Source organism: Columba livia, chromosome 2, assembly GCF_036013475.1.
Source record: "Columba livia isolate bColLiv1 breed racing homer chromosome 2, bColLiv1.pat.W.v2, whole genome shotgun sequence".
NCBI classification, from domain to species: Eukaryota; Metazoa; Chordata; class Aves; order Columbiformes; family Columbidae; genus Columba; species Columba livia.
Window position 1 is genome coordinate 47978715 of NC_088603.1, and position 23850 is coordinate 48002564.

The 23850-nt window shown below is 42.3% G+C and overlaps 1 long non-coding RNA gene across 2 annotated transcripts; it reads right to left on the minus strand.

Moving 5' to 3' along the window:
- Positions 1-3946: 3946 nt before the first annotated feature.
- LOC135578486 (uncharacterized) lies at positions 3947-18705 on the minus strand. Of its 2 annotated transcripts, none has more exons than XR_010470168.1 (4): positions 16882-18705; positions 14563-14783; positions 13963-14062; positions 3947-6364 (listed from the first exon to the last, which is right to left on the minus strand). It is a non-coding gene; the product is annotated as an uncharacterized LOC135578486 (long non-coding RNA). The 2 variants fall into 2 exon arrangements; XR_010470169.1 differs by lacking the exon at positions 16882-18705 and adding an exon at positions 15744-16867.
- Between the last annotated feature and the right edge of the window lie 5145 nt (positions 18706-23850).

Here is a 23850-nt window from a genome sequence, read left to right on the forward strand (position 1 = left end):
CAGAAACCTGTTAGCATCGATGGGAATGTTCACAAATCCTGATCATCTTGTTGATTTTTGCAGAAGTGCTTGTTGTGTGTTTGGTGAATAAACATATTCTTAAAATGCTCAGTCAGCCGTCCAGTACCAGAAATGGGACTCTGTGACTTGTATGCTCACTCATAGGCTAAGACTAAGAGTACCATACTTTAGCTCAGCGGTTGAGGCTTTGATACGAGTGCTCTGCTGAGGGCTTGATGCATACTCTTAATATGCAAGCAAGCTACGTCTTCGGTTGGTATTGATACAACTCCAGTTGCTTCAGCTGCTATGGATGCAATGACAGTGAAATCAGTCACAATTAAAACAAGTGCAGAAATTAATCTAGCGTGTCTCCTGACTGAAATAATGACTAGCTCAGAAATGATTCATGTGCCAAAATGGCTAAATTCACACTCAACCTTAACTAAAATAATCAGCGTTGCTAGAATTCAAAGTAAGTTCCTGCTTTTCAAATGTCTGCAATAAATTTGCCCTTTCTTCCACCTCACAGAGACGTATCTATTTCCATGATTTTTCATTTTAAAGAGTTTGACTCATGAGCTAATCTGACTTCAGGAAAAGGATGGAGAATATATAGCTATTCTTGGTTTTCTCTAGAAAAATTTCAGTGGGTCATTGCAGCTTTAATTCAGAATTGTATTGACTGATTTCTTTCTGCATCCTAAGGAGTTGCTAAGCAACATGGATTCTCTCTCGCCATGCATTTGTCAAGACAGAAAAAAATGGGAAGAAATAGAAAAAGATTCAACTTCGCTAATGTATCTATCAAGCCACAGAGTATCACTTATTTCAGTCTCACCTGAAGTTATACTGTTGATATATTATTCACTTCCTCAGTGCTGTAGCTGGTTGTAGAGTCAAAGTTCAAAACCAATGAAGGTCTCGTTTTTGCTCTCATTGACAAGACACTGTTGGACGATGACTTTCATCCATGAGTCCACCCTTATCCAGTGACTCATAAGTCTGTCCACTGCTCATTATGCCAAATTCTTAGGTTCTTCTTCTCACGAGGAGCAAAGCTTTGGGGAACTAGGGCTCAGTTGCTCTCAGCCTGGAGCTCTCTTCTGAGGTCTTTAGAAAAGGTGAGTCATTCCAGGCAGCCAGTGCAGCCTGCATGCTATCATTTGGGCCTTACAGACACCACACTTACAGCTCATGGGCCACTGCAATAACACAGTCGGAGAAGGTACGGCAATGCCATGGTTATTACTATGATATGCACTTTAGCCTATATATTCACCATAGGCAGACTATGGTTTCATGGCAATGCTGCTTAAAAGGTCTGTCAGAAGCCTGCATGTGGTCACTGAGCTTATTTAAAAAAAAAAAACAACAACCAACAATATTCCATTTTAACATCTAGCACACCCTCCAAGATAGTAACCACCAATGTTTTTGGATCTTCTTTTCTTTGCTCTTTGACAAAATTATTCTTTGCTGGGTGGTCCCCCTTTACACTGCAGTTTTTTTGCCCATCTCTCCTCAGACAGAAGAACCAGCTTTTGCTACCTAGTTAGTAGTTCTCTTGCTCTCCCAGAGTTGTACTGCAAATAGATTTGTAAAACAATAAAGCTATACTTTTTTTTGGTACTGAAAGATTTAGATATATCTTGGAATTCAGAAAGGCGATGCCAAATTTTATAGTCCACTGTACTAAGGAAAATTAGGAGAAAATCTATTGACCTTAATGTCTTGATGCTATATATAGTCAATGAAGTTATTCCCGATTCACTATCATGCAACTGAGAACAGAATTTGGACCTCTTTGCTGCACTTTAAAGCGAGATTTTTTGCCCTCAGAAACATCTATTTGTAACTTCAATTGACAACACATATCTGAGGGCTATCAAGGTGGAGAGCAGAAAAGTGTTATTGATTGACTTTCCTCCTGTTGTTCATAAAGTATGATAAGTTCTGCTTCCCCTAAACAGCCTTTTGAAGGCCAAAACCAGCAATTCCATTTGCTCATTCTGAAAGAAAAGTTACAGTAAGTTTGTATAGAAAATTGTAAAACTGTGTTTCAGAAACATTGTCAAATAATGGGTGTGGCCCACTGTGTTTTGTGTGACAGTTTATCTGCAAGATCTGGAATTCATATTGTTAAATTGATTCATTTTGAATGTATTTATACCTCTTAATACACATTTCCTGTTGTCATTCTCACATAGAGCTTTATTGCCAGACACATTGCTAAAAGCAAAATTGGTCTTAATTATATACTGGGAGGTGGATGGTATATATATATAATGTATAATCACAAAGATGTACACCAAGACCCTAACTACAGAAAGTGACTTTAAGCGAGTCAGAAAAGGGAAGCATTACATGTCACCCCATATGAAGTAACCTAAAGTTTGTCCACAACCTGAACCCATGGTGTGGCAGATGAGACACAGATCCAGTTTCCTTTGGGCAGTTTGGTGAGTATTTCCGAATTCTCTGAAACTCTTGAAGGTAAAGGAAACCTCCCCAAATTCCTCAGTCTCAGTTCAAGGACTGTAAATGGATTGAATGGGTGTGTAGTCCAAATACAATCACTCTGCACACTGGGAAATTCCACCCCTGGTGAATAAAAAACAAAACTTTTCAAGTCTGAAAATCCAAATATAATTTCTACAATCTCAGTCCCCTTTCTTAGGTTGAAAATATCAATATGACATGCAACTCCAAATCCCTCTGACTATACAGTTCCATTTATAAGCCCAGCGCAAATTTCTGTGCTTATGAGCCACTCTATTCTCAGTAGGTCTGAATAATTTCATGAATAAAGCCTGCTAAAGCAACTTTGGGATCAGGCCATAGTTATTAAAAATACTGAACTATCTTTTTTTCCTTCTTTTTTTCAGTTATACTGGTTTGGCCTATAGTGTGCTGGTAATGTGTCTGAGTCACAGTCTCTGTGTGTGTATGAATATGTGTGTATTTATATATAGCTCACTGTATTTATAGCTATGAATCTTGAGTCTGGTACAGCAATTCAGTGAACAAAGCAAATTGGAAAAGCACCTTTCTCGAGCAATAAGAAGACATGATATCAGTGTCTTTCTGTACAATTACTGCCTGCCCCAGGCACTGCTCTAAGGCATGGAGTCAAAGGTTGGCTTTCTCAACCCCTCAATAAATACTTTAAATCTCATTCTTATTGCTACTTTGAAATGAGAAAGTGGGGGAAGGGGGAGAGGATTAATAAGTGTGTGTTGATTAGGAGTTGTCACTGAAATTCTTTACCTGCTCAGTTAACCCTCCATTTGAGAACCTCAGAGATCTTTACAAACTTTGTTGAATCACATCTCACCACACCTGTGGGACCTAAAAGCCTGATCTTGAAGTCAAGAGTTGTCTTTTCATGAATGTGCTTGGAGTTTGGCTCAGTCACCCATTTTTAAAAGCATCTGCACTTTTACAGACAAAAAGTGAACAAGTACGTTAATTGCCTATGCCAGATTCACACAGTGGGTTGTAGCAGCTGGGAACAGAGCAAAAGTCTTCTGACCCCTGGCCTGGACTTCATGGCACTTGCCACCTCTCCTGGTGAGAATAGATTGGGAAAATCATATTAAAACTCCCTCCTCCCCAAGCTAATTCTTTGGGATGCCCTACTTGCTGATGCATTTGAAAGGAATCAACCTTTCTGTACTGAATTTTAAACTAATTAGTGGAGCTGTCTTTCAACATGCCCTATTTCCAAAGACACAAGCCACTCTTAGGAGGAGCTGTTACCAGCCAGTGAGAAAAATACTCCATTTAGTCCTCCTATATCAAATTTGAAAGCTGGAGGAATTTTGCTGATACTTAGAAACAAACAAAACCAGCAAAAAGTCAGAGACACAGGATGGAAAATTTCAGCTGAATGGGAAAGAAATGGACAAAAGTGTTCCCTTTGACAGCAAAAGAGGAAAAGAGAAACTGCTTTGCAACTTTATTGGTAATATTTGGTAGCACCTGCTAGCAGTAGAAGCTCTTATTAGACAATACAGGACAATTTAAAAAAAAAAGTCATTAAAACACTCAACACATCCTAGTCTTTGCACATCATGTTTACTGTCTTCTTTTTCCCTCTCTTCATAAATTACAAAATGTACAATGATGTGATGCACATATCTCATTCCCTAAGATTGCCCTGTAATGCAGCCCTGACCACCAACCTCGTATTTTCCCCCGAATGGAAAAACTGCATAAAATCCCTGCATCCACAGCTATATAGTAGATGAAAGTTTTGAGATACCATGGTTTTGCGTCAGAGTGACAAAGTGAAAGGGTGACTGGTTTTTAACTTTTTTTTTTTTCTTTTTTCTACTTGCCAGTGACCAAAATGCTCCCCAAAAGTTCCCTGAAAATTCAAAGAGAACTGGAAACAGATAGATAGATAGATAGACAGATAGATAGATAGATAGACAGACAGACAGACAAATAAATAAATAAATAAAGGAATCCATTGCATTTCAGCTCAACCAGGATGCTAAGCCAAATTCCTCAGAGTCTAAAAGTTGCTATGTGGCTACTGCCACCTCTTCCACAAAAGAGCTACAACTGGTGTATCACCAGGTTTACCATAATTCCTCCCTTTTGAACCTCTCAAAATCAGAAATGCGTTCTGTAGCTGATGAATGCACACTATTTATCACCTTTTACAAAGGGGCATGCAACATTTGTAGGATCCTGCATGGGATATATCCTCCGGGCTGAGTTATAGCCGAGGCAGAGGGGAAGTGCCCCATGTCAGTCCCTTTGCTGCACAGCAGGGACTGAACCTTCAGTTGGCATATAGTGGTAGGACTCCATAGCCTTCTGTGCTGCTTGCACAGGGACAGGGTCTGCTTCTGAGTCACTCATTTGCTGCAAATGTTTCTCGCTGTCTCGGCATCAGGTTGTCATTCCAGCAGCTTCTCTGAAGGATGCCACTGTGGAACTATTATAATAAAGATCCTTCGCAGGACACAATAACTGCTTTAGACCTGTATTTTGGTAATAAGATACAAACCACAGGATTTACATAATAGATTATTTTAAATGCCCCAAGGCACACAGACATGTATGTATTAAATATATGTATATGTCTATGGATATATGTTTCTGAATGTTCAACATATACACCTATGCAGGAAACTCTTGTTTGTTGGTGCACAGGCACATCAGGAACCCGCTGATACTGTGTTTTGTTGTTTGGATCTCTCCTCAGTTGATGGATGCATAGCAACACAAGTGGGCAGAGAGTTTACAATTGACTCAGGAGGCAAGGTGTATTATAAATAATGATACTTATTATTTATCCCAGTCTGAGCCTGGAATAAACCATTTGGTAAACAGATCCTGGTAGAATAGGTTCAGGTAAGGGGATGCTATGAGGAATGAAAGCCTTCACATTCAAAAGACCCATTGCATTGTTTGGGGCAATACGACCCTAAACACATTAGGTATGTGTCTCTGCTATCTTTTTGTGTGACTACAGCTGCAGCTGTGAGTAATGGTTGCTTTGGTTGCCCTGGTATGTCTAGTGTTTGCCCACTGTGTGAGTCTGGATCCAAAATCCTTTGAAGTCAGTGAGAATATTTTCACGGAAGCTGCTGGTCTTTGGGTTTGCTTGATGTGGCATTGCAATCAGAACTGAGCTAGAGAAGGGGAGGGCCACACGACTGCCACTAGGATGGATGTCACCTCAAACCATAGCCAACAACACAGGGAAACCAAATGAATGATTGTCATGGAGTGTTTGTTTTCCAAAACTTTAGTCTTAGGGATTTACTGTAATAAATAGTGAAAAAAAAAAAAACAAAAACAAAAACAAAAATGCAAAATGGCTTCTGCTTTTTTGAAGAAGGAATAAGCCAAGGAAGGAAATGTTGAATCCTCTTCATCTCTCTCATCTCTCTCTGTGATGGAAATAATGTCTGATTTTGCTCTGCGACCTTCCCAAGCACTTCCTTTGGAAATCGTAATTCGCCTGTTATCTGCAGTGACTGTTGCCTTCCATTTCCAGCCACCCAAGAAGGGAGAAATGTCAATTTTTTCCACTCTCTTGGCCTGCATGGATGCATCAGCCCTTTTAGGCACTGTTGGGTGCTCCTCACTCAACATTTCTGTGTGGCAGAAGCACCTGTTGAACAGTGAGGGAGAAGAAGCAAAACCCATCTCAGCTGCAGGAGCACCACACATTTGCGGTGCAGTCCCACTGTAAGCTGAACCATCTCCCCAGAGCTTCTTGTCTCGGGGAGCACCAGCAAATTACCAGCAAAACTCAATGCAAGTGCTCCCAGGTCTTGCCCAGTGTTTGACGATGAAGCATACAATCCTTCTGTCAGCACTGGAAAGCACAGTCTGCAAACTGAAAAAAACACATAATTATAATAGATATTTGTTGTTTAAATGACTTCCTTTCTGTCTGGCCCAACAAAGAGAGCGGCTAATGCCCAGTGGGTTCTGGAAGAGGTACAGAAGTGAGCATTTCCCCTCTGACTGCAGGAATTTCCGTTTGCTGTTATCCAAAAATCATGGCAATAAATTTGGAGGTGGAGGGAGGTGGATTCTAAGCTCATGCAAAGCTGCCTCATCCTTTGGCTTCAGTGAAGCAGCACGAGGTCACATCAGCTGAGGACAATGATTGAGCTTGGCTCTTGTAGCCAGAGCTGATTCCCTGACACAGCGGGTGAAAGAGCCTCTTTTAACATCTGTTGCAGATGAGCTGCCATGCCTCATCATCTGGGCACAAGCTAAAGAAGGGGATGTCTGTGTGCTTCACCTCTGACACCAGGAAGCCAAAGGCAGATTATGTTCACTAAAACTTTGCTCTACGAATGTGTATTTCTTGGCTCATTACACTGACAAGTTATGCTTGTGATTTGGTACCGCAACTTACACTCTTTGCTTTCAGCTTGCCTTTAAATGCTTCAGTTTTTTAATTAACAACAACAAAAGACCACTGTCAATGTTTGTGGCATTCAGCTGCCATTCTGATGCCAGTTGCTGTGTGTAGAACTCGGTGAGAAGGTGGTGTTCTGGGCACTTCATCTTCCCTGAGAAAGTGATTGACGTATCGTGATAAGTGACATATCACTTTATCACAATAGGTGACAATAGCAGCCATTCTGACCGCTGTCAGTATCAATGCAACAGACTATAATGATAGTGATAAGCTGTGTCCTTAGGAAAAGTTTTGGTTCAAGGAATGTGGGCTAGAGAAGTCATTAGTTAGGTACATCAACTAAGGTCATAGTAGATGAATGAAATATTTCAGAAAAGAAAAATAAACTGGATAGGAGACTTCACTCATCTCCTCCCTTGGCTGCTTTAGGAGCTGGAAAATTTCCACCTGCTCTGGTCTGCCCTCAAAGGATGTAAAACAGGACCCCTTGGTAACACAATGGTCTTCCAGTAAAATCAAGTGCAGATCGATCAGTATAGTCCTCTGTATTTTTGTATTTTTACTCTGTATTTTTTGACTCTAATATATATTCCTGATTTTGCAATGGATCCAGGGAGTAACTTTGGTAACTCATGTCACCTCCCTGCCCTTACTGGGCAGGCAATTCAGCTTGCATGCACCCTGGCTTTTGGTTTGCCCCAATAGCTCTGCCAAGCACTTCTGGAGGAAGGGGGTGCCCGTGCTGCACTGATGGGTCCTGACCAGCATGTTCCTCCCAGGTCAGCAGCACCTGCTCCTGTGGTCAGCCCTCACTCATGCCAGGAGTCTCACTGCCCTTGGCATGCTCACTCCCATGAGTAACTGCAGCCTGCTTCGTAAGGATTTAGTCTCATCACCAAATTTACTCCAATTCTGGAGGGACAATGAGCCAATTATTTGTTTTGTGGGCAGCTTCAGTAGTGCCAAATACTGGCTGCAGACACTCTGGCTATTAAGAGCTGTCCCTACCTGGTTTGTAATGGATGGGTGGAAGAAGACAGCTTGAACTAACTAACTCCCAGGGTGCCTTTAGTCCACCACACCACATTATCTCCCATTTTCAGCCATTTGTTCTTTAAATCTTTTCTCAGGTAGTTCATAAAATATTAATTTAAAAGGTCCCAGATATTTCTCTTCTTCTCCTTTGCTGTAAAAAAAAAACAAACCCGAAAGTGCTTTTCTTCAACCAGTGCTTTCTTTTCTAAGAGAAACATTTTCTCTAGCCACTGAGACAATAATTTCTGTTTTCAAAAACAGGAAGAAAAGTATAAACAATGTGCAGCCAGAACAAATAATAGAGGAGGTTTGCCAACCACATTCCTAAACGCACATATATAATGTCTGTGAATAAAACTGCCACAGCCCATGATTCCTGACATTCAGAGCTGTCACACCATTTATTTTAGGCTTAAGATTTATGAAAGATTAATGATGATAAAGACCTACTGCTAGTTCTAAGCAATCTGGGGATGTCTTGCGATTTAGAAACTGTTCCCAGCGGCTGACGCAGAAGAACAGAAGAAGCCAGAGCGGTGGATGCAGGGCATGGGGAGGATGCAGCCTTCCAGGCAAAGCTCTCCTCTGCATCCTCACAGATCCCTGGTGCGCTTCCCATGCTGGGAGCCTCTCTATAGGAATGAAACTTCTACGTGTGCAGTGCAGAGTCTGCAGTGGAAAAAGACAGGACGATTCACCTGAAGAAGAGACCACAGGGTTCTGGCAGATGGGCTCTAGCAGATCATACTGCAGGGGTCTGAGATGTCCCAGCCTCTGTCTGTCCCCAGCCCACTGCAAGGAGGTATCAACCCCACAACAGCATCTGCACATCAGCTCCTGTGCCTGCATTGCAACCACCAGATTCAGCACTAGCATGTAAGTGCAGACTCCTGAGGAGGCTGAGTTTGTGCTAAGACACCAAGCTGAGACTGAGAGCGCTGGTGGGACTGGTGCTGGCAGTCTTAGGGCAGTAATGCTGGCAGAAGGGCAGTCTCAAGCTGCAGGGTTGCAAACATTGCAATCCAAACTGTGTGATCAGTGAATGCAAGTCTAAATCCTCATGCACTCTTCCTTCTGCTGAATTTGGCTCTAGCAGAAGGATTCTCTTCATACAGGGCTGTGTACATTTTCTGGGGCATGGCCCACTTGTAGTTTTTAGGAAAGGGCCACACACAGGAGGACAGGCTGGCATGCAAAATCTGTGATGTGTAAATCAGGTGCTCACTGCCCAGTCTCACCAGTGGTGCATGTTGCAGCCTGTAAGGACACTTTTCTGTTCACATCAAACTGCTTTGTAAGTGATGTGCTTTCTCTAGCCCTTCCATGTGCCTTATATGTGGGGTTTGTACCACATTTACTACATTGTCTTGAAAACTACTGAGTTGTAATGGGGCTTGGCATCAAAGGACATCCCAGTAGTATAGGCATTGGTTAGACATCCGCCATAAAAGAAAATCACAGCTCCAAATGAAACAGACAGTGCAAAAACAGTGTGAGGATTTGGGCTAGGGACATATTCCCATCTTTTCAGTGAATATTTTAATTTTCTTCTTTATTCCTCTTTACCTGCCCCCCATATGAATACGTTGTCCTAGCAAGCCTTGGCGTCACTGGGAAGACAGCAGACACAGCTGTGCCCTGGAGAGCACTTTGGTGCCTACTGCCACCACTTGATGTGCAGCCTGTCCCCCAGGGTGCATCTGCCCTGCCACTCAGTGTGGATGTTAGTGCTGTTTTAGGGACATCTTTTACAGAACTTTCCAGCAGGCAGTGCCAGTGGCAGCATTGCGGTCAGCTCCTGAGAAGGAGACGATGGGTGACCACTGGGCACACACAAGATTATTCAGTGAGTCAGAGCTCAAGGGTAAAATCAGAGCAACTCGTTTAAGATGGAGAGGTTTCGGTTTTGTTTAAATGCCGAAGAAGGGGTGAAGAGAATATTTTGAATTAACTAAGAATTTAAAAATAAAGAGGAAAGAACCCTCATATGATGATTGTTTAAAGCTGTCCAAGTGGACCTGAAGGCATGAAAACTAAGAAAAAGTGAGCAAGCACTCCTCCCATGCTCATTGGAAAATTGACCCTGGTTCTCAGCTATCATTTATGTATCAATAATAAATATTGACTACTGCCCTACCTCAGGACTTACATAAATGCTCCGGACACATCTTTTTGCAGACATTATGATGAGTATCTTTGACTCTATACTAGTCTCATTATAAATGATGAGCCAACAAATACTCTTAGAAAAGTTTTTACAATGTTTTAGTTGATGTTTGGGAGCTTCAAAGACTCATATAGAGCTGCCTTCAATCTATATGCACTGTTCTTCATTGATTAGGTGAGCTCATTGATTTCTAGCAAGATCAAAGGTAGAAGACAAATGGTAGAGAGTTTAAAAATGGGGAAGACCTACAAAACCCATTTGCTAGTTACCTGCTGTAGTGGAAGATGCTTTTCCTGTACAACAGCCAACAAAATATCACTTTCATTCTTATATGATTCCAGAAATGGTCTGGACATGTAGGGGCAGGGTTTATTCTTGCTGCCCTGGAAGCTCCCAACGTCAGGAATTTTATTCTGTAATTTGGCCTGCTGTTGGCCACAGGTACCTTCCATGTGCTTCCAATTATCTCCAGTGTTGCTCCTCTCTTTGTGTTGGGCTGCCCAGCCGAGCATCATTTTACTGATCTCCTATTGAGGAGGAACCCTCAGCTTGTAGGAAACAGGGATTTCCACAGGGAAATACCAGTAGTCATATTAAACTAAACCAAAAGGGTCTTCTGATGGTGACCCTAATGACGGTCAGCAGCAGATGGATTGAAGAAGCACATAAAAAGGGTGAGTAAAGAAATAAGACCCTTCCCTGGTGGCATCTGTCAGTCTGTAGACACCTCCTGAACTGGTGCTCATGTCACGAGCTTTGAGTGCAAATGCCCTAGATAGATCTTTTTCTCATGAGTTTGCCTTATTTCTTTTTGAAGTCATTTGTAGTAACTGTTCAGCCCAAACAGATGAGATGCAGTTTGCGTTTACATTGCATTCCAGGCTCCTTCCCAGTTTGTGGCCATCCAGTATTTTCCTGACTGCCATTGCTAAGTATTTCTCTTTAGCTAACGTCTACATTTTGGGCCACTTTCCCCAGCTTGGTTAACTGGCATTTTTTGAAAAGAACATCCTTAATTGGATCAGTTTGAAAGGATATTAATTTTCTGTCCATTTATTCAATCTCCCGTTCTCCCCACTGGGGTTCACAACCCTTATGAATCTGAGTGGCATCAATGAATACAATTAATATAGAGTACACGTACTCTCTCAGATCATTAGTGGGAATGTTAAATAAGATCAGGTCTAATATTGATCTCTGGAGCACCTAACTTTCTAGCTATTCCCCACCTAACCATGTTGATGACTAATGATGCTTTCTACAGCTAGGCAAATGAGGTTTTGGCTTACTGCCAGTCCCAAAAATCAGGAGAAAGCAAAAGAGAAAGTGGTTTCAATCATGCTGAAAAGGAAAAAGTTCAACACTTACTGGTGAATCAGGAAATCATGTATATTCAGTTTGGATCAGATGGAGTTTTTCCTTACTTGACGTGATAGTTTCGGTTTTGTTTAAAATATTAAGTGTTTTAAAACTTGCTTAGCTGCACATTAAAGGAACATTTCTAAATGAAAAATAGTTTTGAATCAGCAAATACAAATACCACTTCCCAAATGATCCGATGGGATGTTGTATTTTTCAGGGTGGTTACTTTTTCAAGACCAAACAATCTGGGAAAAAGCAGTTGCTAAATACCCAGTATAGTCTTGTAACTGGCAAATCTACATTTTCCATCCTTTCCTATAACCACATCCACTAGAAAAAGAAAATTTTATTCAAAATATGTTATCCCTTTCTGAACATCTTACACCAGGTTTTCATTTCTTATTCACTTAATTTGATTTTTAGTATTTGTGGCATGTAAATGGGACAGCTAATTACAGTGATTTTTCTGAGTTAGGAAGCGTTATTGCTTGCTGTTATAATTTCATTTACTGTAGTAATGCCTAAGAGTGCTTAACTGTGGCCAGGATCCTGCAGCTCTGGGCTCAGAAGGAGCACAGAAGAGCAGGCAGATCCTTCTGCTGAAAGAGTGGAGCTGAACATCAACTGTAGGAGGCTGCAATGCACAAGTTGAGCACTGAGAAAGGAGCAGATCTCATGTTTGCTGCTCTTGTGTATTTTACTGCTTTATGGTTTACCTGTATTGGGTTTAGTTAGAAAGAGATAAACTAGTTGGGGGGAAAAAAAAATAACAAAGGATGGTTAAGGAGCCTACATCACGGGAGAGGCTGCCGAGAGGTGCAGGTATGAATTGAAGATGAGCTCAGAACTCTTGAAGTACTCTGAGTCTGTATTAATTTTTGTCTTTATGTCTAATGATATACAAATACACTACATTACTACTGATTTTATATTTTATATGAATAATATAATATAATATAATATAATATAATATAATATAATATAATATAATATAATATAATATAATATAATATGATTAAAAAAAAATAAGGCTGATAACATTGATTCTGCCCACCCTGTGAATTGATTTTGACTGCATTTCTAGGCTAATGTTGTCTCCTGCCCTGGTGTTACACAGCTTTTTTTAGCCCCGAGCTTTTGGTCTGTGTACCTAGAGAAAGATAGCGCTCAGAGCCAAATGAGCTTTCCTCAGCATAGGGGCTGGCCATGGGATCAAGAAATCAGCGGTGGCTGTACACCAGCTCTGTTCTCCTTGTTATGCAGCGCTGCCAAACCGAGAGCAGACAAAAGGCTGCTCTACCCACTTTGAGGCAGAAAATGGCCCTGCACAACTCCAAGATGAGATGTGGGATCGACTGCTGCCACCTCTCACCCTCCTATTCCTGCTGAAGTCCCATTTCTGCCAGCGGTGCAGGACAGCCATTGAACACAGGTAGGGCAGATTGCGAATGTGCAGTCTCAGAGCCTCTTGCCAGCAAAATCTAGGACACCTATGTCTCTGTGTAAACTCATTCCTTCCTCAACAGATGTCAGAGGAGCCAGTCTTCTCAATTGCACATTGCCTCACGTGTGCTTGCCCATTTCTACAGGTACCTCCTTGTTTTTCTCTGATGCTCCATTTAAGAGTTAATGGATAAAAAGTTTCAGGGAAAAAAAAGAAAAAAAAAAAAGTAGGTGAGGATGCTGCAGCACTGTCCTAAACAGCAGATGTATATCCAGAATGTGAGTCCTCAGTATGTATGTGTGGAGGAAGGGAAGAAGTAAGATGCTTATTAGACCAAATGGGAGTTCTGTGCACGGGTAAGGAGCGCTCTGCGGCCCTGAGGATGTAAGGAAGATTTGCTAACTTTGCTTTATACTATTCATGCAGATAAGGAAGACTCTCAGTCTCCAATCATAACTCGGTATTATACAGTATACTCCCAAAGGCCATAATTACTTCCAGAAGCAGAAATTTGAATGACCCAGATAATTAGTTCAGTGCAGCTGGTCCAAAAATTATTTACATAAAAGCCAGTTTTACTTGAGGGGGAAGAAAAACAACCTTGCTAGCGAAAGCAAATGACCCAGTTAGCTTTGTGCAATGAGTCTGAGGAGGCAGAGCATGAGTGGCAACACGGTGGTCTGTGCCATCATTTCTTCCCTCTTGTTTTCAAAGGGCAAATGTTGGACTGCCGGTCTGGCAAACGAGCCCCTCTATAGACAAATATATAGAGGAAGGCAGTGAAGAAACAGGAAAAGTGCCTGAATTTGACACTGATTTCTCTGAGAGTCACTCTTGGAGAGATGCACAGGTCCACTGCATCCAGGGGAAGACATTTCACTTGCAAAGGCACAGGCACTGAGGGAGCAGCAAGCAGGGTGAGGAGCAGCACAGCTCTGCCGCAGCCTCTGAGGAAGCTGGCGTCAGTTCTTCCACGCAGGGGACTGACAGCCAGGCAGTTCTCTGGATTAATTTTTAACTAAAACTGGTTCCTCTGTTCACCTTAGCACGTACCTGGGCAGCAGCAAGACCGCCTGGGAAGGGAATGCCCAGCAGCTCTGGTTAAGGTCTCAGGGGGCCGATAGTGGCGTTTCAGAGGTTGCCTTCTAAACTGCTAGGTTAAAAAGGAAAGACAGGATATCTTTTTAGAAATCATTTGTTTTTAAAAGCATTTGAGTGATTCAGCCTTTTGCTGGTGACTCTGTGCACTTTTAGCATGCACTAATGGACGTACTAATCACCGCCGGGTTAACCACTGCTATTTATTTACAGCTTGTCCTATGTGGACAAGTCCCCAGTCTCAGCTCTGAGGTGCTCTGACTCTGTCCCCATGGCCAGCTCCCCAGTCCCTGATGGTGCTTTTACCCTGCAGGCAATGAGGATGGTGGCTGCTCCCACCACCACTCACATTCAGCCTCATTGTAGAGTCACCCCCTGTGAGCACTTCGCTTCCCATAGGCTGGGGCATCTTGTCCCCTGCCCATCAGTGAACCAAGACATGCTGCCACAAGCATAGTGAAACACAGAGCTACAGGCCATGCTAAGTGTGAGGAATAAGGAAGCCTGAGCTGTTTATTTTATCCTTACATCTTTGCTAGGTGTTCCAAAGCTTACCCCTGTTTATTCAGTCTGTAGCCACTGCAGAATCAGACAGATGCTCCACAAAAAAAATGTAGAAGGAAAGATCTCTCCTATCCTCAGTGCATCACCTGACACCACCACTCTTCAGCCCACCCTCAAGGCATAAGTGGTTTTGTGCTGCTGCTTCTCAAAAAGCTTGCTCACTCAGAACAGAGCTCTCATTCTCCCAAAACGAACCAGAAGATGAACAAAATCTGTGTGAAACGAAACAGGGTGACAATGACCTTTGGTATTCAAGAGAGAGCACAAACATGCTTCCTTAAAAAAAAAAAAAAAAAAAAAAAAAATTGTTCTCCTAAAATGTTGTAAAATGTACAAGTAATAACAGTAAATTGCTGTGTATATCACCAGCACTACATTACTGTTTGCTATTAAGTTTGCTATGGATAGCACTTGTTACTTAACAGCATTGTGAATAATCAGATAACATCCTCATAAAGAGCCTGGATCTGATTCACCTCCCACTTACACTGCTTTTATGCTAGTACATGCCCATTGACTTAATGGGGTTAATGTTGATTTACAACAGTGTAAATGGAAAGGTGAATTGAAGACCACAACAGGCAAGCTGGAGAGGATGTGATTTGCAGTAGGCTGGATCCCAAACTGCAGTAACACATCCCTGGATGGGGACTATGTCCACCAAGCTAAAGAGCTGCACAGTTGCCAGGGCAAAGGAAATGGAAATTGAGGCGCCACTGTCCTTTGTTTCCAGTGAATGTGCACATCTTGCACAGCACAACAAGCCCACAGGTTTCCTTCCGTTTTCCTCACCCCACCCTTTCTCCATGTGTCTCAGGAACATAATAAGCATTTTTCTTACATAGCACGAACCCATGGGGGTCTTAATAATGTGCACACAGGAGATATTTCGCTCTGCCCTTTGCGTAAAGACAACATGCACAAAATCCTAGGGGCATGGATTGCATGCACAGAAGCCTGTGAGACACAAATGAGCTAAGGACTTTTGAGGTAGGCATTTAGAAACCAGTTGACTTAAAGGTTGATGCAAACTCCGGTGCATCCATCTTTAAATGTCATGCAAATTTAAAAAGAAATCAGCCTTGCCCATCAAACCGGAGTTTGTTCTGGTTCACGACTCTCATATTACTGCCCCCAAAAGCTGTGTGTGCACAGGGCACCAGCATAGGCACCTTGCAAATGTTGCTGGTCAGGCAGAAGTAGGTCTCATACAAAGGGCTTGGGGTCACTGGATGGCAAGTCCTGAAATAAAAATATTAGCAGACAGAAAAGGGACTAGCTTCATGCAGGATCATGGAATGGATGAGGCGGGGGTTTCAGGGTATTTGGATGAGTAAACAATGCCATTCTCCCAGGCCATCTTGATTTCCCACTTGCTGTCTGGGGGCCCGTTGGTGGAGATCTGCAGGAGTGTGTACATCTGCACCTGTCTCTCTTTCAACATGTGAGAACCAGCTCCTCAGATGCTATCAGGCAACAGCAACTGAGCTCAGCAGAAGCATGGCTGCTCCCACCAGCAGCAGAGCTGGTCCTCAGGGATGCCTGTCTCCAAGTAACAGCACAGCCTGGGTGTTTGGTGACAGTGCTGCTGGTAAGTATACCCTTGTTACATAAGGGGAATGTTTCCTCCCCTGGCTCCTCATCACCCCGTGAAGCATGGGATGCTCGCAGTGGGAGGGAAAGCAGGATGTGCTCCCGTGTGGAGCTCCCAGCGGTCCCAAAACACCCTCGTCCCGTGCCAGGGCCGCCGATGGAAACCACTTCTCCCTGTGGTCTAACCTTGGCTCCCAGTCAGGGTGGCAATTACACCGCTGTAATGGATACTCCCAATGTGTGTCGGTCAATCAGAATTGCATGTTTAAGCTGGTGCCGAAAGCCGTGGCAGGTTTGATGATTGCTCTGCACCAGAACTGCAGCTGTAGGCTGGCAGATACAAGTAATGTTCAGGCAGACCCAGGGAGCAGATCTAGACCTTACTTTCACTCCAGTTGCAGAGATGTAGAGCAGCAGGTGCTTTGGAGCAGCTGCTTCCCTGGTAAAACTCTTCCTGTCTCGCAGCCGAAATGAATTTGCCCCTCTGGGCCAGCTGCTCCCTGATGTGGGAAGTTCAGGAACCTCCCTGAGGTGCAAACAGACATTTCCAGCAGCAACAAAACATACATAAACATTTTAAAAGATCACTTTAAAATTCCAGTTCTCCCCCTCAGCTAGTTGACACCGTCCGCTTTCTAAATGAGTGGGATTTCTCCTGTCTTCAGCTTCATACAGATATATATATATATATATATACACACATACAAGCACACCCACCTGGTACACAAAGTATTCCCCATCTTCAAGTCACAGTCTCAGCAGAGTACAGAATTAGATCCTGTTTCCACTTCATAAGCTTGCCCTCCCTGTTATTTTATATAAAGCCACTTCAACCCTGAAGGAGCTGGCATCTCACATCCCTGCCTTCTGAATGTACAGAGCAGAGGAGTAAAGAACAATATAGCGGGGGCGAGGGGGGATGTTCTGTTTCTGCTCAGTAACACATAACATCCCAGAGTTAAATACCAACAAAATATTCAGTGTCAATGTTTAATATTTCTGCGAACTTGTCACCTCCACTTACCGTCTTGGAGCTGCCATTCTCTCGCAGACTCCCACGTCTGAGCTCTAGGCCTAACATGCTTTTCCATTATACAGTAGAAGAAAAAAAGAAAGAAAAACCCAGAAGAAGAGAGAGACAGTGACTCTGTCTGGGTTATAAATCTAGGTAGGGCTTTTTTCACCTTTCTGTTTGAGAAATAAAATTACTCTCATAGGAGAACTCATGAACTACTGCTTTTTGAGGATTATCTCTTTGAAGCACCCTTTCTCTCTCCTCTGTGGGATGCTCTTGGATGCATGGGGATTTGCTTTGCTGCACTGGGTAACCAGCCTCCTCACCCCTTCCTCCCCCCACCCTGGCCAGAGCCTGGCATGGCTGTTCTGAAAGTAGACTTACGAGCATAGAATTTGGGTGATCCAGGAAGAGAATGTTACCTAAAATAACACAAATTAAGACACCGTCTGCCACACTTCAACTCTAGTCAAGGCTGACTTGCAGTTGTGAGGGTCCTCCCGAAAAATGCATGGACGTCATTTCACAGAGCTCGCTTGCAAGCTCAGAAGTATTTCTCGGTGCAGCTTGGTGCCACTCCAAACCTCTCCCTTTCACCACTGGAAACTCAGACATCAAATAAAAAAAAAAAAAGTCAAATCTCCTCGCAAAACAGTGGGAGCACTGCAAACAGAATTGGGCCATCCTGCCTGTCTCTCTGGTTTCTGTAAAATGCCTTATTATCCCTCTAGGCTGACTGGTTAATGAAAATTCAAACTCTTCTGGCTCATTCCAGTTAAGAGGCGAAACAGGTGACGCAATCAGGTGTCTCTGCTGCTATTCTCTTTATTTGGAAGGTTATACAAAACCCTGCTTCTTTAAACACAGGAGGAACAAAAAAAAAAAAAACCCAAAACCAAAACCAAACCAAACCACAACAACAAAACAAAAACAAAGAAACAACACCCCAACAACAAAACAAAACCAAAACAAAACACAAACAGCTATTTCCCTACCCTTTACTCCAAACCTCCTTAGGTCGACACTCCGACCCAAAACTGACTCAAATATTTTGCCAAAACCACATAATAATCAGACTCCATTCAAACTTTCTTCTGCTTCTGTGAGCTCTGTTATTCCCAGTACACCTCTGCTTTTTTTTTTCCTACAGCAACAAACATACTCACCACACCTGTGAAACAACATTCAGCCCAGACACTGCCATGCAGAGCAGCTGAATCCCTGAAAAACAGTCAGTCTGCCTTTTGTGAGGAGTGGAGGGGAGGACAATGACACATGCTTAATGCCTCTTGCAACCATTGAAAATGAAAGATGCCCCTGAACTATCTTTTTCACAAAGGTGTAACCCAGCTCTAGCACCATTCACCACCTTTGTGTAATTCTTCCAGCAAAAACTTTCAGTTAAAAATAAAGCAAAGCAGGTAAACTGAGATTTCTGTGGGGTTCAGTGACCAAATCCATTAGGCTTACAACACACACATAGAGATGTGTTGTCAGCTCTCTGAGCCTGCAAACAAGCCATGGCTGCAAAAGGACTGTAAAGTACCTCTGTTGTTTCCCCACCTTTCAGCATCACTTCTGTTTTGAGGATGATCCAAATGCCACTTTAGTACTGATCATTTGGATACAGACCTACAAAACATCTAGCGGGGTCAGACCAAATCACCCAGAAAGCTGTGTCTGGCAGCCAGCAAGAGCAGATGCTTCAGGAAATGCACAAGAAACGGGCATATTCAGACTCATCCTTCCTCTGGCGTGGGCTTCCAGCTTCTGACAAGCTGAGCTGAAGGATGTCTTCATGTTGTTGTATTTAACATCCCGCAAGAGTCTTTTCCGATCTCAATCTGTCTGATCACTTTTCGCTTTTGGCCTTCCTCGCATCCTCTAGAAATCAGTTCCACAGCTTAATTACAAGTGTATGTTTGAAATTTATGGCCTGGTCAACCAAAAAAAAAAAAGCCCTAAGCTAATGGACACCAAGTAAAATGGTGAGAAACAGTGAACAACCATTTTTTATTCATCTTCATTTATTTTTACCACATTTAACCAACCTTACGGTCGAATTTATGCAATAAACTTCTGAACGTGTTTATATCTTCACCATCTAAATATTCTGTGTCAACAACTTCCCAGGATAAGACTGTGCTGGTGACGTATGTCAATTTGTTTTAAATCCATTTCTTGATTAATTCATTTGGTATCCCATTTTCACTTTCAAGAGTAGTAAATAATCCTTCTGTTTGTACCTTCTCCGGCCGTCTGTGGTTTTATAGCACACTGCCGTAGTCCACCATGGCCTCAGTCATCTCTTTCTAGACTGAAGTGTCCTGGTCTGTTTAATAATAGATTGCTGCTAAACTTAACCATTGCTGCTGGGAAAAGTGGGGAGTGCAAAGGCAGTTTCCGTGCCTGCTCTCAGGGTTTCATTTTCCTGTTTCATTGACCTTAGACACAGCGCCTTTCCAGAGAGTATTTAGGTCATAGGAATGTAAGATATTGGAAAAAATGTGAAAGCCTGTGTAAAGGAAGTATCGTCTAAAATACTTTGGGGAGGGGAAGAAGTGAACTTTATTTGCATCTGTAAGAAACAAGATGTAAGAAATGTATTCTTAATTATGTGCAAAAGTAGCACGAGGTATTGTTAGGCACTCATCTGAAATAATTACAAATCTTAATTTTTTATTAATGAACTTGGATCTGAGATGGAGCTGCACTATACGTTAAGGGAGCTGACTACTTTCTTCTGTTGACATATCTTTAAAACAAGGGAAAAGATAGAAAATGGAAAACATCAATATCACTGACTTGCAAACAAGAAGGAAAGTTAAGATGGAAAAGTTGGAATTGAAACATACACAGAGACATATTGTGCAGTGAAGATACAGAAGTTATTCATGTTTCAGGAGAACATGGTTATTAGGTAGACAGACACAGAGACTAGATATAAAATATTACACAGTGACTCAAAATAATTTTATTAATATATTCACCTGCATTAAATTGGATGGACAATTACATATTACTATGAGGTTTGAAATACATGAACTTCCTTGAATATGTTTATGGAAGTCTTACTTCCAGAACGGTGACATGCAGCAGCAAGAGCATTGTGAAAATAATTCCAAAATTCTTTTTTCCTAGAAAAAGTATTTCACTGTAATTCCTTTTCCCTTTTTTTTTTTTTGCCAAAATTTTCAGTGAGTATGCATTAGTTCTTGAGATAAAATGGAGACAAATCATGTTCTGAAAATGTCCAGGAGTCATCTAGGCCAATACATCCTAAGGTATGCTAACACAGAAACTGATGGTGTTTACTGCTGTTTCTGAACCAGTGGTGAAAACCCAACATTAGTGTTTTGCTTAGAAGTCTGGCTTGTTATAGCCCTGTAGTTTGGTTACAACTGGTCTACAATCAACAAAAACACCTTGAACTTCTTCATTCATAATTGCCAACTTCATAGTTTTCATGAACATCCATGTGTTCATGTTTTCTTTATGATTTCCTCACAGTCATGTTATCTTGGGTATTTGATCATCCAGTATTTAGGGCCTGTACTCCCATGCAGCACTGGGTATGGCTTCCTGGCTTTGTGTTGCAATCTTTAGGTGAAGAAATAGGGACTTGAAGAAATGACCTAATCTCCCTCAACAGGGGGAGGTACCTCCAACAGCCACATTGTCCCACCCTAAATCACGTACCTATGGGAGGTGGCCTGAGGTGCTGTGGGGCTTTGCTTCTCTCTGCCCACTGCAGCTGGGCCCTATTTAGCTCAGGCAAAACTACACCATGATTTCACACACAGGCTGCAAAGTAGATTTCTCATGTAGATAGTCACCAAGGGTGTGGTTGTGAGCAGATTTATTTAAAACAGTGCAAAGGGCTGTGTGTTTCATATTTAGCTTATTCTGGTTAGCTTAGGATGGTTGGGACTTGACTGATGATTGAGACTCTGGTACTTCAGTTCCTTGAGGGCACAGAGACATGGCTGCTGCTCTCAAAACAATGCTTGTTGATGGTTTAAGCAGATGTTTCTGCCTGGCATTTACAATTATCTGAGTTGGTTACCACAACTGGGCCAGAACAAGGCTGTGAGTCTGATGGTTGGGCAGGTTGGGCAGTACCCTACACTAAATGAAAACACACCAGTCTTCAACCTGAGCAGCAGTGTTTGTTCCCAGGTATGTTATCACTGATTCGACAAAACTGGTGGGAATAGAAGCAGAGATCAGGCCTTAGGCAGATATTTAAGCTGCACAGGTAGCTCTGACCCCTATTTTTCCTTTCCCCCTTGAGAAACAGTGAATATTGCTATAAAAAGCAAACATTTTGTTTTTTGAGGCCTGTGTGCATTTTATAGCTCACTTTCCATTAAACAAACAAACAAACAAACAAACAAAAAAAAAGAGCAACCTTAATTGAAGGCCTGAATAGAAAGCTAAAAGGGATGAAAAGAGGCCTTACCGACCATTAATGCTGTCCAGGAGGAAAGCTCTGGTACACTTGCATTGGTAGGCAGTCATAGCCACGACCTGTCAATGCAAATATGCCATGTGAAGAGAAATGTCTCCCATTACACCTCTGAATAGGTCAGTGATGCCTACCCATCACCAAAGAATACAGATATGAGAAGCATTTTGTTTTGTAGCAACAAAAAAGATAAAACATTGCAAAAGGTTGCCAACAGAGCAAGCTCTGTGGAGAGCCATAGCCACTCTGTGCAAGATCTGGAGAGGACACAGAAACCTTAAAAAAGGAAAGCAAAGGGGGAAAAACCTCTGAAGGAAGGAGTCACCAGTAATTCTGGAAGCAAAGCCTCCAGATGGGAACAGCCAAAGGAGGATAAGGAAGGGGCTACCCAGACCATTGACCAAGCAGGGAGGATGGTGCAATGTAGGACAGATGTGCTAGAGACCCCTGGCATCGCCTCCTACCTCTCCTGCAGGTCACAGGGTGTCCTTGGGCAGGCCATGGGCCATGTGCACCTTCCTGCACACCAGAAAGTGTACTGGTGTGTTTCGGGGTTGGGATGAGGTAACGTGCCACAGCAGCACCCCTCCTCTTCCTCCTCTTCCTCCTCTTCCTCCTCTTCCTCCTCTGGGATATGCTACAGTTGCTCTTGCACACAGGGTTCAAGGATTTTTCATTCATTTTTTAGGCCACTTTCCTGTACAAATTAGGCTTACCCAGACTGCCTGAGCAGCTGTCCATTAGTCTCCCCTGATAATTCTTGAAGCCTTTTGTTTCCAGGAACACTGACGGAGGGGTGAAGTTTCAGATATACCTTGTCCCTACAGGTTTTGTGAAAGTAAAGGACTAGGTAGAGAGACCCTCTCTGCTTCTCTGTTGAAGGACTGACTACAAGAGTTTGGCTGTTATTAGGCACCAGAAACCCGCACAGATGAGTCCCTTCCTGGGCTTCATTGCTTCTGCTCCATGGGAACTCACTCATGTATTAACTGATTTTTTTGTCCTTCTCTTTATAAAGCCAGTGCTCTACTGTAACAGGGATAACGATGTATTTTGCAGGATATAGAATGCTTATGAGAGCCTAGCTTGAAATAAAGATTATAAAAATGTAGTATCTAGCAATTGTAATATCATCCATGGAGCAGGAGCCAAACAGATAGATAGGTAGGTAGACAGATAAATAGATTTCTTAATTGAACTCACTGCTTGGCTGTATTTCCTTTAGCCAAGTACCATAGGTGACTGACAATAAAGGACCATAAGGAAGAACATGTAGGGGTTTTTAACTGATGTGACTTATGATAGACAAGTTTTTACACTTGGATCAGCCTATACTGAAAACCCCTAAATAATTCAAAGCATTCAAATGGTCTAAAACTAGCAAAGTAGTATTCTCCCCAAAGGTGCCTGAAAGCAGAAAACAAGGTGGCAATATTTCCTCTTTTAAAATACAAGTAATATTTCATTCCCCTGCTCCCCAGCATTTAATATCCTATATAAATCAATACGTACCTCACTATCTATCAATAAATGAATAATTACATTTCTGCCTATCCCCAGATGCTCTGAAACCATTTATTCCAGTCATTTAATCACAAAGCTGTTATTTCAGGGGAAATTTGAGCAGACATGAATACATAAAGCCAAAAATAGAGAGCTAAGCTGAAGGCTTCGCTATAATAGCAGTCTCTTCCAAAGTGAGCCACTTTTCACTTTCCCGGGAGATGTAGTAGGTATCTCTTCACTTTGCAAAACAATAACTGGTACGGTAAAGCTCAGTCAAGCAAAGCAGATCTTCACTCACTTTGCTTTTCACAGTCAACATTTGAATGCGACAGGGAGTCCTTGCTGCTCTGATCAGTAACTCTCTGTCTCCCCCTCAAAGGATCTGAGGTCCCAAAATGTCCTCATGCTGGAGCCTCCATTTGAAAAATAATCATATAACAAGACCCATCTTTCTCTATAGAAAAACTTGTTCATCTCAAATGAGTACACTTGTGGTTTTTTTGAATGGACCTGCATCTGGGAAAACTGAAAATATCCATCTTCACCCCATGGAAGCCTTAGTTTACCTGCAACAACAGCATTCCCCTTCACAGTTTTTTCCTTGTCCTTTTGATGTCCTTGCCTGCTGTTAGGAGACTATATATATATATATATATGTATGTATGTATGTATGTATGCAGGAGAGTGTGTATGTGTG